Below are 17,330 nucleotides of genomic sequence, written 5' to 3' on the forward strand. Positions count from 1 at the left end.
CCTCGGCCTCCCAGAGTGCTAGGATTACAGGCGTGAGATACCATGCCTGGCCCCAGATTTTTGTTTTTACTTTAAATCTGGTTCTTTGGCCTGAAATATAAATACGGTCATACTGTAACTCCATTGCTCTACAAAAATCATTTCCTACTTAAAACTCTTCAATGGCTTCCACTTGCAATTAGAACGAAACCCAATCTTGTTTCTGTGTCTTCCTAGGCCCTGCAGGATTGGGCCCTCGCTCCTTTTCCAGTTCTATGCTAGGCTCCTCCATGCACAGTAGATTTCCCCCAGCACCATGGACTCTACTCAGTTCCAGTAGACAAGCTTCCTTTACATAGCCTTTCCCTCTGCCTTAAACAATTCACCACCCAAGTCTTTCTCACATTCCTGGCTCCTTCTTTTCCTTCAAACGGGCCTTCCCTGAGCACTCTGGTACTCTGGTTTTTTCTTTTCTCTTTTTTTTTTGGAGACAGGGTCTTGCTCTATCACCAGCGCTAGAGTGCAGTGGCATCATCATAGCTCAATGTAGCCTCAAACTCCTGGGCTCAAGTGATTCTCCTGCCCTCACCACCAGGCCCGCCTAATTTTTAATTTTTTTAAGGGACGGGAGTCTCACTATTTGGCTGAGGCTGGTCTCGAATTTCTGGCCTCAAGTGATCTTCCTGCCTAGCCCTCCAAAGTGCTGGGATTACAGGCCTGCACCATCTTGCCCGGCCCACTCTGGTTTTTAAAGCCATCCTGATATTTGCTATCCCAGAATTCTTTTCATAACCTTTATAACATGTTTCCCCTTGAAACGTGATGAAGTGTTTGTTTACTGCATCTCTTCTCCCACTAGACTGCAACTCCCTGATGCAGACTTTTCGTTTCTCTTACCACTGTGCCCCCTCTGCTTGAGTTTCAGTGAATGTTTGTTGACTGACTGACTGAATACAATGGAAGAATTGGAGGTATGAAATAAAGCTGTAAAATTGGTTAGTAAAAGGGACGAACGCTTATGCTGTGCAATTTAGGAAAGCTGACTTGAAACCGGAGGGATTTTTAGGCTCCTATTTCTTCCCTCATTTGTCCACGGAGTAATATCTGAAACTTATGGCCTGGAGCAGTGGCTCACACCTGTGATCCTAGCACTTTGAGAGGCCTAGGCAGGAGGATCACTTGAGGCCAGAAGTTCAAGACCAGGCTGGGCAATAGGGAGAGCTCCATCTGTACAATAACAAAAAAATTAGCCAGGTATGGCGTGGTAACATGCCCCTGTAGTAGCAGCTACTGGGGAGGCTGAGGTTGGGAGGATCACAGGATCACTTGAACCCAGGAGTTTGAGGTTGCAGTGAACTATGATAACGCCACTGCACTCTAGCCCCGGCAACAGAGCAAGACCCTCTCAAGAAAACAAAAAATTATTGAGTACTTTCACGCACTACGCTAAGCACTCCACGTGTACTATAGAATTTCTTCCGCTGACCAACCCTGCAGAAGTAATCAACCTTTATTATCCTCATTTGCCAACAGCCATTAATGGTGGAGCCATAGTCAGGTTCAAATAGGCCATATCCAATTAATCCACAGTAATCGACACCTCTTCAATCAACAATAGGTACTGTATTAATATACTTTCGGAGAAACCCCCTAAATTCCCTGTTCACCTGACCTATCTTGGGACCGAAACCTACCCGGCAGTTGCTAACTCTTCAGGGGGTTTCCCGGAGCATCTGAGCGCCCTCGGTGGAGGAGGAGCAGCTGCTCCAACCACGCGCCGAGCTGGCGGTCTCAAGACTCCCAGGAGTGCGGGGGAGGAAGGAATAGGTCCCTGCGCCTCAGGGTGCTGCGAGGGGAAGGGACTCTATGCCTCGCCCACGCCCGCCTGGGGTTCGGGATCTCCCCACCAGAGACGGAACCACGGTGCGTTTCCCCAACTACAAGGCGCCTCACGAGCTAGGGCGGCTTAGCCCCGCCCATCTTCTCCGCCTCTTGTCGGGTCTGGCGCTAGGACCCCACGACCCTCGACCCGGCCCTCTCCCCGCCCCTCCGGGCCAGACCCAGCCCGCGATTGGCGATCCTGGGCGCCTTTCCCGCCCTCGCTCCTTCCGTCACTGCCAAAATGGCGCCCGTCGCGGCTGCCGCGGCGGCTGGAGCCGGAGAAAGAGGCGGAGGCAGCCGCGGTCGCGAGGGGAGGGGGAGTCCCGTCTGACTGAGACGGCAGGCCTGGGCGGGCGGGGGTGCCGCGCAGGGCGGAGCGCTGGGTTGGGGATGAGCTAAGCGGGCTCAGAGCGCCGCGGCATTCAGCCCCTCGTGTCCCGCTGCTGCGCGTGAGGGGATCCGGCGCCGTTCTTCAAGCTAGACCCGCTGCTCGCGCGGGAGCCAGCGGCGAGGTGAGTGCGGGGGCAGCGACGCAGACAGTGGTGGCAGGTGGAGCTGTCACCCGGGGAGGTGACAGCCGGGGGCGCGGGAGTGGGGCGGCCGGGCTCTGGGAGGAGGCACGGATGGCCACGACCTCCGCCTGCGGGCTTCTTAAGAGCTGGGCCGTCCTCCGCGGGCTCGGTCCGCCCCGGGATGGCGCGGCGGTGCTGAGAGTAGCACCCGCGCCTCTGCGTCGGGTGCGTGGGGGGCTCCTGTGTTTTCATTCCAGATTTTCTATTCCGGGCCGGCCTGGGGCTGTTGTTGTTTGGAGGTGGGGGCGGGGAGGGGGGAGGTCCTGGAGCTGGGATTTTTGACAAGCCCGTTACGTAAGTCGGAGGTGGCTTCCCGGAATCCCACCTGCTCGGTATTTTAAACGAGCGGCGGGGGGAGCCTGGGGAGCCCGGAGGCCGGCTTTTCCTCCCCGGGTCTGCCCAGTCTTCCCTGGCCCGCGGGCGCCGGTTCCGCGTGAGCCCGGCCAGCGTCCAAGTTGGCCAATTTTTCCAGTCTTTTTCTTTTTTTTTTGTGGTGGTGGTGGGGGGGGCAGGATTCCCAGTTACCTCTGAAATTTATCGCATTCTAGGGGGAGGAGAAAAAAAGAAAAAAAGCTTGTGACCTCAAATTGGGTCGCAGTGACAGCTTTTCATTATCGTGCTTTAAGTGACACATGTGCTGGAAGATTTTTGTTGTTCCAGTGTGCTTTCAATTCAAACGTATGGTTACGCCTGGAGCCTTAGAGAGAGGTTTTTGTCTTACAGGACAGTTATTTCTTGTTTGCAACAACAGGACATCAGTCAACAGGCATGTATTTATTTGAGGAGAAAACGCGTGTCAGCCAGCTAGAGACCGGTGAGGGCAGAAATTGTATTGCTCCGTGAATATGTTATTCTTTAAAATGTGTTATACGTTAACGAAAAGAATAGCTCAAGTGTAAAAGAAGCAGTCTTACAAGATTGCAAGCTGTTATTTGGTGTGCATATAGTCTCATTCTGTTTTTAGTCTGTCTCCTCTCCTTGGGGGAAGGAGGCATAGACACTTGTAAACAGCGTAGCCCAGGTTACACTAATCTATTGGAGTACATTTGAGATTATTGTAAGAAGTATTCTCTGAGGGATCTAAGATTGAGTAATAAGGACTCTTGGGCAAGTTATTCAGTTTATGTTGATAGTAGTTCTGGGATTCAGCTTCTGAAAACTTAAGTATACAGAATTTCTGAGCTATTTGAACCCTGTTTGAACTTATAATAAAAGATTACATTTGGCTTCTTTTATGAGAACTTTGTTTTGGATAGAATTAAACATTTTGCGCAATTTTTACTTCATTTTCACAATTTCCCTTTGAACTACAGCTCTCAGCAGGAGTCCAGAATAGCATATGTTATCATCATCATTATATATAATATGTTACATAATTTTCTTTTTCTGAATGATTAAACATAGACCTACTTCACTGTGGAATGTTACAAGAATGTACTTGTTAGGAAAGTTAATTGATCTTGATAACAGCCTAATAATATGAATAAATATGAGTAAATTTTGGACTGAGTTTTAAACTTACGTACACAAATTTATATTTTTTAAAATTAGTGAAGCAATATGAATTTTTGTTTGTGCAGGAGAGCCAGGAAGCTGATGTTGATTTGTTCTGAACTTTTCCACGTGAATTACCACTGGTTTAAATAGTTATTGATTCTTGAGTTCCTGGAACTGTTGTCCTATTTCTGGCAACTTGAATAATATTTAGTATAATTGGGAGGCTATAAGAAGGAAGGAATAGAGTATACATTTATTAATTCATTCAAAAAATAATAAAAATTATGGCAGAGTTGCAAAAGAAAACTTATTTTCCCATTGAGTGATATTAGTTACATTATCTTTTCTTGTTTGCAGAATTTTTCTAAGCATTCTATGTACTATGAAAACCTAGTGTAGGCCGGGCGCCGTGGCTCACGCCTGTAATGCTAGCAGTCTGGGAGGCCGAGGAGGGAGGATTGCTTGAGCTCAGGAGTTCAAGACCAGCTTGAGCAAGGACCCTGTCTCTACTAAAAATAGAAAAATTAACTGGGTATTGTGCTGGGGGCCTGTAGTCCTAGCTACTTGGGAGGCTGAGGTGGGAGGATTGCTTGAACCCAGGAGTTTGAGGTTGCAGTGAGCTACTATGATGCCACTGCAGTCTAGCCGTGGCGATAGTGTGAGACTCTGTCTCAAAAAAAAAAAAAACCTAGTTTAAGCACTGATGCAGATAGAGATGTATGGTATAAATATAAATCTTGTGCTATTGCTATTTAAATTGATGGTACGTTATTCTAAGTGGAAAACAAAAATGGCTAGCAGGAAAATTGACTTGCTATTCTTTGCCTTCTCTGATGTCAGAAACTTATCTTTGTGGGACTTTCCTCTTTTCTTCAGAGATGGAAGAAGAGAATGACTGAAGAAAAATTGATAAATTTTTCTTCCTTTCTTGCTTATTTTTTTAATACCCTGGATTGATTATTTATTATTCAGAAGAATTTGTGGAAGGATGGTGGGGGTGGGGGGAGTCAAGCACTCCACACTTTATGACTGTGTATCATAATTATCATCACTTTGAATTCTAGAAGAGCAGTGTAGAACTTTACATTGAAGAAATGATTAATTTATATAGTATGTTATTATAATAATGAAAAAATGTATTTTTTTGAGACAGGGTCTCTGTCACCCAGACTGGAGTACAGTGGCCCCATTATAGCTCACTTTAACCTTAAATTACTGAGCGCAAGTGATCCTCCCACCTCAGCCTCCCGAGTAGCTTAGACCACAGGCACACACCACCATGCCCTGTTAATTTTTAATTTTTTAGAAAAAGACAGAGTCTTGTTATATTGCCCAGGCTGGTCTTGAATTCCTAGCCTCAAGTGATCCTCCTGCCTTGGCCTCCCAAAGTGCTGGCATTCCAGGCATAAGCCACCCAGCCCAGCCTTAGTGAAAAAATTTTAATGGTCAAAATGCCTTATGGGAATAGCAAAATTGATGATAATCCATGTGATGGATGCAGCTGTCAAAATAATATTTTCAAAAAATATTTACTTGCTGGGCACAGTGGCTCACGCCTGTAATCCCAGCACTCTGGGAGGCTGAGGTGGGAGGATTGCTTGAGGTCAGGAGTTCGAGACCAGCTTGAGCAAGAGTGAGACCTGGTCTCTACCAAAAATAGAAAAAATAGACAGGCGTGATGGCATGAGCCTGTAGTCCCAGCTACTGGGGAGGCTGAGGCAGGAGGATTGCTTGAGCTCAGGAGTTTGAGGTCACTGTGAACTAGGCTGATGCCACTGTACTCTATGTGGGGCAATGGAGCAATACTCTGTCTCAAAAAAAGAAAAAATTACATAAAGTACAATATAATGTTGAGAGAAAAATCTGACTATAAAGAAATGTATACTGTGTTATTAGTTATCACATGTATAAATGGCAAAAAGATTGATAGAAATTACATAAAATATTAACAGATGTTATCTCTGGATGATAGGATTATGGCTGGTTTTTATTTTAGTGTTTATACTTCTCTCTGTTCTCACTCTGAACAATTATTGCTTTTATTATCACAAAAATGACAAAATATTTTTAAGGGTCACAGGAGAAAATACTGAAAATCTCACATAACCATTGCTCCAACAGAGAAACCGTCTTAGGATTCATTGTTAGCAAAACCAACCTAAAATATGGTGCTCGTGGAAACAGCTGCTAATTTAGGTGAAGGTATTCTCTTAATTACTAGCACCAACCTTATAATAGTTTTTACACATGTACATTTTTGTGTCAATGTGCATTGCTTCTTTGCAGCCTCTCTTCTGTTTGCTTCCTATGCCAAAACTTCATCAGTCAATAGGCAGTGGTCTTTGAATGTTTATGTGATGCCAGGTAACTGAGAATACAAAGGTAAATGAAACATGATTTCTGCTCTCAAACTGTGGCTGAGAATGCAGTTCTTTTTCTTTTTGGACCATCATTGTATATTGTGTACTGTGCTTTTCCTGTTTTACTTCTGATAGCCTGGCAATTCAGGAAGTATCTTTTTCCTGGTGCTCACATCTTTTTGTGACTTTCTCAATGGTAAATATATTTTGAGTTCCAGACAACCAATTTACAAATAAATTTTTGGAACATTACTTGATTATAGGGTAGGGAATCTTATATTCAGAAAGGCTGCATATATGTTTATCTCTGGCTGTTATTATTTTTAAAATGTGACACTTTCTTGGTTCCTTCTTTTTGCTTCCTTTTGTAAAAATCACAAGTAGAAAGCAAGAGAGACAAGACAGGCTATTAAGAAAAAAAGAGGGCCGGGCGCGGTGGCTCACGCCTGTAATCCTAGCACTCTGGGAGGCCGAGGCCGAGGCCGATGGATTGCTCAAGGTCAGGAGTTCGAGACCAGCCTGAGCAAGAGCGAGACCCCGTCTCTACTAAAAAATAGAAAGAAATGATCTGGACAACTAAAAATGCATATATATAGAAAAAATTAGCCAGGCATGGTGGCACATGCCTGTAGTCCCAGCTATTCGGGAGGCTGAGGCAGAAGGATTGCTTGAGCCCAGGAGTTTGAGGTTGCTGTGAGCTAGGCTGACGCCATGGCACTCTAGGCTAGGCGAGAGAGTGAGACTCTGTCTCGAAAAAAAAAGAAAAAAGGAGGTAGAAAGATATTAAGGGAGTTTTTCTGCTAGTGCTGTACTTGATTTTCACTGAAAATAGTGAGTCATCAAAATGTATAGTAGGAGATACTGTTTCTGGTACACTTTGCTAAAACCTCTCTCTCTCTCTCTTTTTAATTTCACAATATTAAGGGGGTACAAATGTTTTTGTTACATGGATATCTTGTATAATGCTTCAGTCAGTGCTTTTAGTGTGCCTGTCACCAGAATAGTGTTCATTGTACCCAATAGATAAGTTGTTAATGCCTCACTTCTTGCCCTCCCCCCTTCTTGGTTTCCTATGTCCTTTATATCTCTTTGTGCCCGTGCGCACCCATCATTTAGCTCCCACTTAATAGTGAAAACATACGGTGTTTGGTTTTCCATTCTGGAGATACTTCACTTAGGATAATGGTCTCTAGTTCAATCCAAGTTGCTGCAAACGACATTAATTCATTCCTTTTTATGGCTGAGTAGTACTCCATGGTGTATATATACACATTTTCCTTATCCTCTTGTGAATTTTTGGGCACTTAGGTCGATTCCACATCTTTGAAGTTGTGAATTGATAAAATGCCTTCTTTTCCTTTGGGTAGATACCCAGCAGTGGGATTGCTGGATTGAATGGTAGATCTACATTTATTTTTTTGAGAAATCTCCATACTGTTTTCCATAGAGGTTGTACTAATTTGCAGTCCCACCAACAGTGTATAAGCGTTCCTTTCTCTCTGCATACACGCTATTGTTTTTTGACTTTTTGATAATGGCTGTTCTGATAGGGGTAAGGTAGTATCTCATTGTAGTTTTAATTTGCATTTCCTTGATGATTAGTGATACTCAGCATTTTTTCATATGTTTGTTGGCCCTTTGTCTATCTTCTTTTGAAAAACTTCTGTTTATGTCTTTTGCCCACTTTTTAAAGAGGTTGTTTGTTTTTTTCTTGCTGATTTGTTGTTACCATATTTGCCTTTGAGGTCTTAGTCATAAATTCTTTGCCTAGGCTGAGGTCTAGATGAGTTTTTCCTATGTTTTCTTCTAGAATTTTTGTGGTTTCATGCCTTACATTTAAATCTTTTATCCATCTCAAATTAATTTTTGTACGTGGTGAGCGGTGGGGTCCTGTTTCATTCTTCTGCATGTAGCTATCCAATTTTCCCAGTACCATTTATTGACTAGGGCTTCCTTTCCCCAGTGTATGTTGTTGTCTGCTTTGTCAAAGATCAGCTGGTCATAGCTGTATGAAAACATCTCTTTTGATCCATGTAAAAATGTACTTTCCATATGTATGTTAAGGTACATATACATACATAAACTCACACAATTTAGCTGTTTTTGTTTTAAAATGAAAGCTGAAATATGAAGAACAGAAATTTCTTAAATTTTTTTTATTTTTGCTGTAATATTGTTTTGTAGATGAGACATTTTTATTTTTGAAAAGTTTTAAAAATAAAATTACCAAAAAATGTGGTATACACCCACATACCCACATATAAAATGTTAACATTTTTCATTTTTGTTTCAGATATATATTTAATATAAAAGAACTATGTATAGTTATCACACTGAATTCTAAAAGAGCAGGTGACACTTGACAGACATGAGCCAGCCATGTGAAGAACTGAGTGAGGAAAGAGGGATCCTTTTGGGAGAATGTCAAGTTCAAAGCTTTGCAGTGCCAGGAACTTGGGATGTTTGAGAACAGAATGGCACCCATTGTGGTTAGGTATAGAGAGCTACGGTGAAAATAGTCCATGAGGGCCTGTAGCACTTGCTATATATATGTGAGGTTCCATGCAGTACATTGTTTAGTGTTCACAATCATCTATTATCTCAGTTTTGTAGATGAGAAAATTGATAGAGTATTCTGTATTGGCTTGAATTACCTCTTTTTCTCATACTTATTCTTTGGTTTTTTTGTTTTTTTTTTTTTTTGAGACAGAGTCTCACTCTCTTTCCTGGGCTACAGTGTGTGTCATATTTATTCTTTATCCCACTGCAGTCTTATTTCTACTTCTTCGTATCACTAAACTGGCTCTTACTAAAGAGTAACCAATGACAGTAATACTGTTGGTCACTTTCTCAAGAAAGTCTCCCCTGACTTCCACCATGCCATTCCCTTCTGTGTATTCTGGAGCTTCTCCGTGTGTGAATCACTTCCTTTGAGAGTTTGCCTTCCTCTGCCTGTCCCATAAGAAATGGTGTTCCCCAAGTTGTCCAGTTGCTCTTCTCAGCCTTCACATTTTCCTAAATTACAGTCATCCCTATAGTTTCAGTTACCATGTATCCACCACGTACTCTCTAGGCTGTTTTTCCAGCATCGGTATCTTTCCAAAGCATCAGATTATCTTATCTAACTGCTTACTTATGATCTCCACCTTAAATTCTTCTTATCCAAACTGAACTTATTTACCTACCTAAAGTTTTTCTTTGTTTTGTCTTTGATTTGATTTGTCTTTGATTTGTCTTTCTTTGAAAGACATCAGGGACCTCTACTGACTTCTTCATCCAAGGAAGAAACTTAGAAATCATTCATGGTTCTTTCCTCTCTTTATCTCTCATTCCTTACATCCATTCATTTACTGTTCTGCTGCTTTTATGTCCTAAATATTTTTTGAATCAGTCATTTCTCTAACATCCTTGTTCTAACCACTGCCTTATTAAGAAATATTTCCTTATTTTTTCACTGGTTTTCCTGTCTTCAGTTTTATCCCCTTGACATTCACCTTCTCAGAATTGCTAGATTGGTACGTCTAAGACACAAATCTGGAAATTCTCATTGACTCCTCATTGTCAACTGAATAAAGTCTGAACTCCTTACTATGTCATTAAAACTTCCTATGATTTGGCCTATGATTGGTTCTCTCATCTTAACTCTGGTAATTTCTGCTTTTCACTTTCTACTCCAGCCATAGAGAACTACTTTTTCAAAAGCCCAAACATATATACTGTTTCTAGGTTATTGACCATTGCTGATGAAGTTCTTCTGCCTGGAATGCTTTTATTCCCTCCTTCCCTTTTCATTTTGCCTATTTAACTACTTTATATCTTCTAAGACTCAGCCCGGGCATTACTTTCTCCAAAAAGCCTTCTCAGATCCATACTCTTGTCTGTATTATTGGGTCCCTTCTGGAGTAATCTACTAGTAACTGTGTTATATCTCAAGCTTCTAAAACAATGCCTGGACCAGAGATGGCACTCAGTAAGAATTTGTTGAATGAATTATTGCAGTATTGGAGAGGCAGTATAAAGCAGTTGGCTCTGGACCCAGACTGCTTAGAATTAAAACCTGGCTTTGCTGTTTGGCTGTCTGTGTTAACTCTGTGTACCTTAGTTTCTGCCCCTGTAGATGGCGTTAATGATGCCTTCATAAGGCTGTTTGAAGCTTAAATTTGTTAATGCCTGTACAATACTTAGAACAATACCTGGGACTTAGTAAATGTTCAGTAAATAACTTGTTATAACTATTTAGAATATTTGAATTTACGTCTCCCCCACTAGGCTGTGAATTAGTGAATGATAGAACAAACCAACTAATCCTGGATTTTAAGATGAAAGATATATTCCTAGCTTTTTTTTTTTCATTCCTAGCTGTTGAGAATGTCATGGCAAGTTGACCATTAGTCTTTCCTTCTAGTAGCTCCAACATTTGGTATCCTGTCATAAATTTGAAGTTAGCAGGAATGATAATTAGTATTTCTTAATTATACTGCTTAATCATTTGCTTATTTAAAATTCAGCATACTTTTCTTATTAATAGCAATGTTTAAACTCTGAAAGTGCCCTTTACTTACTTTTAATCTTCTCTTAGTCTGTTCTGTAGCATTTAGCCAGCCTTTCCTTGTTTTTTGAGACAGAGCCTCGCTCTGTTGCCCGGGCTAGAGTGCTGTGGCATCAGCCTAGCTCACAGCAACCTCAAACTCCTGGCCTTAAGCGATCCTTCTGCCTCAGCCTCCCGAGTAGCTGGGACTACAGGCATGCGCCACCATGGCTGGCTAATTTTTTCTATATATTTTTAGTTGTCCAGCTAATTTCTTTCTATTTTTAGTAGAGACGGGGTCTCGCTCTTGCTCAGGCTGGTTTTGAACTCCTGACCTTGAGTGATCCTCCTGTCTCAGCCTCCCAGAGTGCTAGGATTACAGGCGTGAGCCACCACGCCCGGCCAGTTTATAACTTTTGACTCCCCCAAAACTTAACTACTAGTAGCCTACTGTTGACTGGAAACCTTACTGATAACATAAAGTCAATTAACACGTATTTTGTATGTTGTATGTATTATATACTGTATTCTTACAATAGAGTAAGCTAGAGAAAAGAAAATGTTATTAAGAAAATCATAAGGAAAGAAAATATATTTACTGTTCGTTAAGTGGAAGTGGTTCATCATAAAAGTCTTCATCCTTGTTGTCTTCATGTTGAGTAGGCTGAGGAGGAGGAAGAGGAGGATTTTCGTCTTGTCACAGGGGTGGCAGTGGCAGAAGAGGAAGGAAGTAGGAGGAGGAAGTAGAAGGGAGGCCAGAGAGGCAGGCATACTCAGTGTAATTTTTATTGAAAAAAATCTGCATGTGAGTGGACCCACATCGTGTTGTTCAGGGGTCAACTGTATATCAGTCTTATTTTGGAAGCTGATGCCATATATGGGCATACCTCATTTTATTGTGCTTTGCAGATATCATGCTTTTTACAAATTGAAGGTTTGTGAGAACCTTGTGTCAAGCAAGTCTATCAGTGCCATTTTTTCAATAGCATGTGCTTACATGTCACATTTTGGTAACTCTCACATTTCCGAGTTTTTCATTATTATATCTGTTGTGGTGATTTGTGATCAGTGATCTTTAATGTTACTACTGTAATTGTTTTTGGGTGGCATGAACTATGCCCATGTAAGACAACAAACTTGATCCATAAATGTTGTGTGTATTCAGATTGCTCCACTGACCATCCATTCCCCCCCACCCTCTCTTCCCTACCCCCAGTCCCTCCCTCCCTCGCTACATCTCCCTGTCTGCCCCCCATTCTCCCTATTCCCAAGACACAATACTGAAATTAGACCAGTTAATGATTCTGCAATGGCCTGTAAGTGTTCAAGTGAAAGGAAGGGTTGTAGGTCTCTAAATCAAAAGCTAGAAATGGTTAAGCTTACTGAGGAAGGTATGTTGAAAGCTGAGATAGGCCAAAAGTAGGCCTCCTGCACATTAGTCAAGTTGTGAATGCAAAGGAAAAGTTCTCAAAGGAAATTGAAAGTGCTACTCCAGTGAACAAACGAATGATACGAAAGTGAAACAGCCTTCTTGCTGATCTGGACAAAGTTTGAGTGGTCTAGATAGAAGATCAAACCAGCCACAACATTCCCTTAAGCCAAAGCCTAATCGAGAGTGAGGCCCTGACTCTATTCAATTCTGTGGAGGCTGAGAAAGGTGAAGAAGCTGCAGTAAAAAAGTTTGAAGCTACAGAGGTTGGTTCATGAGGTTTAAGGAAAGAAGCTGTCTCCATAACATCAGAGTGTAAGGTGAAACAGCAAGCACTGATGGAGAAGCTGCAGCAAGTTATCCAGAAGATCTAGCCATCATAATTGATGAAGGTGACTACATTAAATAACATTTTTAATGTATATGAAACAACCTTCTATTGGAAGAATATGCTTTCTAGGATTTTCATAGCTAGAGAGGAGAAGTCAACGCTTGGTTTCCAAGCTTCAAAGGACAGGCTGATTCTCTTGTTAGGTGCTAATGCAGCCGGTGACTTTAAGTTGAAGCCAGTGATCATTTACCATTCTGAAAATCCTAGAGCTCTTAAGAATTATGCTAAATCTATTCTGCTTGTGCTCCATAAATGGAACAACAAAGCCTGGATGACAGCACATCTGTTTACAGCATTTTAAGTCTGCTGTTGAGACCTACTACTCAGAAAAAGATTTCTTTCAAAATATTACTGCTCATTGACAAGTTACCCAAGAGCTCTAATGGGGTGTACAAGGAGATTAATGTTGTTTTCATGCCTGCTAATACATCCGTTCTGCAGCCCATGGATCGAGGAGTAATTTCGACTTTCAAGTCTTATTATTTAAGATACACATTTTGTAAGGCTATTGCTACCATAGATAATGATTCTTCTGATGAATCTGGGCAAAGTCAATTGAAAACCTTGTAGAATGGATTCATCATTCGTAGATGACTTTGAGGGGTTCAAGACTTTAGTGGAGGAAGTATAATAACTGCTTATGTGGTGGAAATATCAAGAGAACTAGAATTAGAAATGGGTCATGAAGATGTGACTGAATTGCCACAGTCTTATAATAAAACTTGAACAGATGAAGTGTTGGTTCTTATGGATGAGCAATGAAAGTGACTTCTTGAGATGGAATCTACTCCTGGTGAAAATGCTGTGAACGTCATTGAAATGGTACCAAAGGATTTAGAATATTCCATAAACTTAGTTGGTAAAGCAGCAGCAAGGTTTGAGAGGATTGACTCCAATTTTGAAAGAAGTTTTACTGTGGGTAAAATGCTGCAGAGAAATCTTTAATTAAAGGAAAAGTCAATCAGTGCAACATACTTTATTGTTGTCTTTTAAGAAATTGCCACAGCCACCCTATTCTTCAGCAACCACCACCCTGATCAGTCAGCAGCCACCAACATCTAGGCAAGACCTTCCACCAAGAAAAAGATTACAACTTGCTGAAGGCTCACAGGATTGTTAGCATTTGTTAGCAATAAAGTATTTTTAAATTAAGATATGTACATTTTTTAGACAATGCTATTGCACACTTACTACAGTATAGTGTAGGCATAACTTTTATAACCACAGGAAACCAAAAAATTCATTTGACTTGCTTTATTGCAGTGATCTTGAACCCAACCCACAATATCTTTGAGGTAAGACTGTAATGACTGTGCTATTGGGAAATGCTTTCTTTTTTTAAAGGTATCTTTTAGCACTGAGTATTTTAGTTGACGACTCTGAAGTGCCATATTTTCAGAGAAATGGGTGTAGATGGATGAAGAAAACTATGTAATGGTATTTTGGCTTGTTAGGATTGGCTATTATTACCAGAAAAAAATACACCTCACTCCCTTTTTGGTCAAAATTGTAATAAGTAGTATTTTTTAAAATGATTTGTTCAAATAAATTCTAATATATTCCCTATCCCTTACTCTCATTTTTCTGAATATTAGAACTTTGTGATAGAATTTTATTCATACTGACAACTGTACTGAAGTTGTATTTATAGGAGGTTGTTTGAACCTGCTATGGTTGGTGAATATTTTTCATTTTCTTACGCTGAGGAATGTCAAGGCTTTTTTTTCCTTCTGTGATTAACTGATATTTTGATATTCCTACTTTACCTTTTCTTTTCTGAGGTTTGCTTAATCAAATTTCTTTTGTTTGTAAATAACCAAATTCAAACTAACTTACTCAAAAAGGAATTAATGGCAAGGATACTGGGAATTTGACAGTACCCAACGGTAGAAGTGGAGCCAAGCCTCATGAAGGGGACGGGAATCGGAACTTAATACTCATCAGTAACCCGGGCAACTATGTTCTTGCTACCCTTGGGCAGCATGACTTCTCTGCATTTCCCTACTTGTCCATTTGATTTTTCTATCTCTACATGTTGTCTTTCACTACTGGACATGTCTTCTAATTCTTAAGTTCATATATTTGCTTATAGTTCTGTAATTCCCTTCTAAACTACCCTGGGAGAAAATTCAGTGTGAGGCAAGTATCTATGTCTGGTCTAATCAGCTATGGCTGATGAAGCCAAGATTTCATAGAACATGACTTTCAGGCCCAATTTTTATGCAAAGGGAATAGATGCAGGGTGCACAGGTCTCAGTGGACAGATGTGTGGGTAAATAGATATTCTATTTTTTTTTTATTTTTTATTTTTTGAGTTTACCACTGCCAGGCTGAAAACAGATATTCTAAAAGGTGGCGATTATAAAGGAATACTAACTGATGAGGAATAAAATTAAGATTTTTTATGAAATAAGAAAAGATACCTCTCAGTGGCTTTATTTAGTAGTAAAGAACTTAAATTATTTTATCTCCAATCCTTAGGTGATTTTTGCGAAAGATGTAAAAATATCTCCGCTTTTCAAGTAAAACCCGATAGAGATGATTTTTTAGCTTCTGCATACAGAATTTGAAGCTTAAGTCATACTATTTTATTAACACATATGTGTTGATATATACCTTCTTTAACCTTATATTAATCCCATAATACATCATGTCATTCTTTTTTTTTTTTTTTTGAGACAGAGTCTGGCTCTGTTGCCTGGGCTAGAGTGCCATGGCGTCAGCCTGCTCACAGCAACCTCAAACTCCTGGGCTCAAGCAATCCTACTGCCTCTGCCTCCCTGGTAGCTGGGACTACAGGCATGCGCCACCATGCCCGGTTAATTTTTTCTATGTATATTTTTTTAGTTGTCCAGATAATTTCTTTCTATTTTTAGTAGAGACAGGGTCTCGCTCTTGCTCAGGCTGGTCTAGAACTCCTGACCTTGAGCGATGCACCTGCCTCAGCCTCCCAGAGTGCTAGGGTTACAGGCGTGAGCCACGACGCCCAGCCCATCATGTCATTCTTTAGCAAACATTTACCGACTGCCTACTCTCTGCCAGGGAGTGTGCTAAAACAGATATTTACAGAGATTGAGATGTAGCATTGCCTACTGTCAAAGAATTCATAATCTAGTTGAATTCTAATGTATATTCAAAAAATAATTACAGGCCGGGCGTGGTGGCTCACGCCTGTAATCCTAGCACTCTGGAGGGCAAGGCGGGAGGATCGCTTGAGGTCAGGAGTTCAAGACCAGCCTGAGCAAGAGTGAGACCCCCGTCTCTACTAAAAATAGAAAGAAATTAGCTGGACAGCTAAAAATACACAGAAAAAAAATTAGCCGGGCATGGTGGCGTGTGCCTGTAGTCCCAGCTACTCAGGGGGCTGAGGCAGGAGGATCGCTTGAGCCCAGGAATTTGAGATTGCTGTGAGCTAGGCTGATGCCATGGCACTTTAGCCCAGACAAAGTGAGACTCTGTCTCAAAAAAAAAAAAATTTCAGTATTAATGTGATAATCATAATAGAGTTATATGCAGGATATTCTTGTAGCATAGGAAAAGAGAATGACAATCTCTCATGGGAAAAAGGGTAGGGAAGGCTTCAAAGAGCAGGTCTCAAATATTACATAGGAGTCGGCCACTGGATTAGGGGTATTCTGGTAGGAGGAACTGAATTTGGAAAGGTGGCAGGGAGTTGTGTAATGGGAGAACTATGAGTAGTTCAGTATGACTGAAGTGGATTTTTGTACCATTTAACTTAATGAAACTTAAAACATTTTTCATACCTGTCCTTCACGTGGTAGTGATTAGTGCCTTTTTCAAAAGGACAGTTGTAGATTTTAGAGTACTGTAATCATTTTGTTCTATAACTTTGATGTCACTTGTTAGGATGAGATGTCACTGATCATTTGTTTTTAGACTCCTTTCAAATTTTTCCAGTAGTGATTGGTTGGTTTGTTAGTTTACTTTTATGATAAGTTAGTTTGACTTTTTTTCCTGTTCAAGCATAGACCTCTATATGGTGGATGACTGAAAATGGTAGCTTATAAAGAACATGGTTTCCAAAGCTTATAAAAAGCATAGTTTTATGAAAGTAGACATGTGTATAGCTATTATGTATCCATAAAAATTTTTTTAAAAGTGAAAATAATGCATAGTATAAGCTTAATGTAATTTTAAAAGCTACATCTGTAAAATGATTGATCAATACTGAAATTTTGTAATTTTAGATAAAAGACCATATATGTACATGTTACTTTATAAAATATTGTTTTATATCAGTTTTTTCCCCTATAAAATTTACCTACTACCATTAAGCAAAACCAGCATAGGCAGTTGGCAGAATGCTTTGTACTTCACTACTCTGATCTACTCTTGATTAACACATTTACTTCTCTTTTCAATTCCTTTATCTACTCATTCATGATTCCTGCTCCACCCCATCATAAATAACCAACCTGCCAAACAAAAATCCCCCTAAAAGCCCAAGTTGACTGTTCTGAGAAGTGACTGAGGTGAAAAAGAGAGAAGGGAGGTAGTTTGGGCCAGCTTTATGGAGGCCGTGGTGGGGGTGGAGTGTGTGTGAGTGTGAGTGTGTGTGTGTGTGTGTGTGTGTGTGTGTGTGTGTGTGTGTGTTTGAAGCATTAAGTTTCTTTTTCATGTAGCAAGCTCAGAAATACCACCATTGTCACCAGGCTCACAAATTGTGACTGTT

General features: G+C 40.9%; 1 protein-coding gene across 1 annotated transcript in view; it reads left to right on the plus strand.

Annotated features, from left to right (window-relative positions):
* Positions 1-2,259: 2,259 nt before the first annotated feature.
* Positions 2,260-17,330, plus strand: part of DENND4A (DENN/MADD domain containing 4A) — a 175,146-nt gene continuing 160,075 nt past the window's right edge. Inside the window, exon 1 of the mRNA XM_012644820.1 lies at positions 2,260-2,372. The gene's annotated coding sequence lies outside the window, so the exon portion shown is untranslated. The remainder of the gene's footprint in view (positions 2,373-17,330) is intronic.

This window comes from Propithecus coquereli, unplaced genomic scaffold (assembly GCF_000956105.1).
Source record: "Propithecus coquereli isolate 6110/MARCELLA unplaced genomic scaffold, Pcoq_1.0 Scaffold221, whole genome shotgun sequence".
Classification (NCBI taxonomy): Eukaryota; Metazoa; Chordata; class Mammalia; order Primates; family Indriidae; genus Propithecus; species Propithecus coquereli.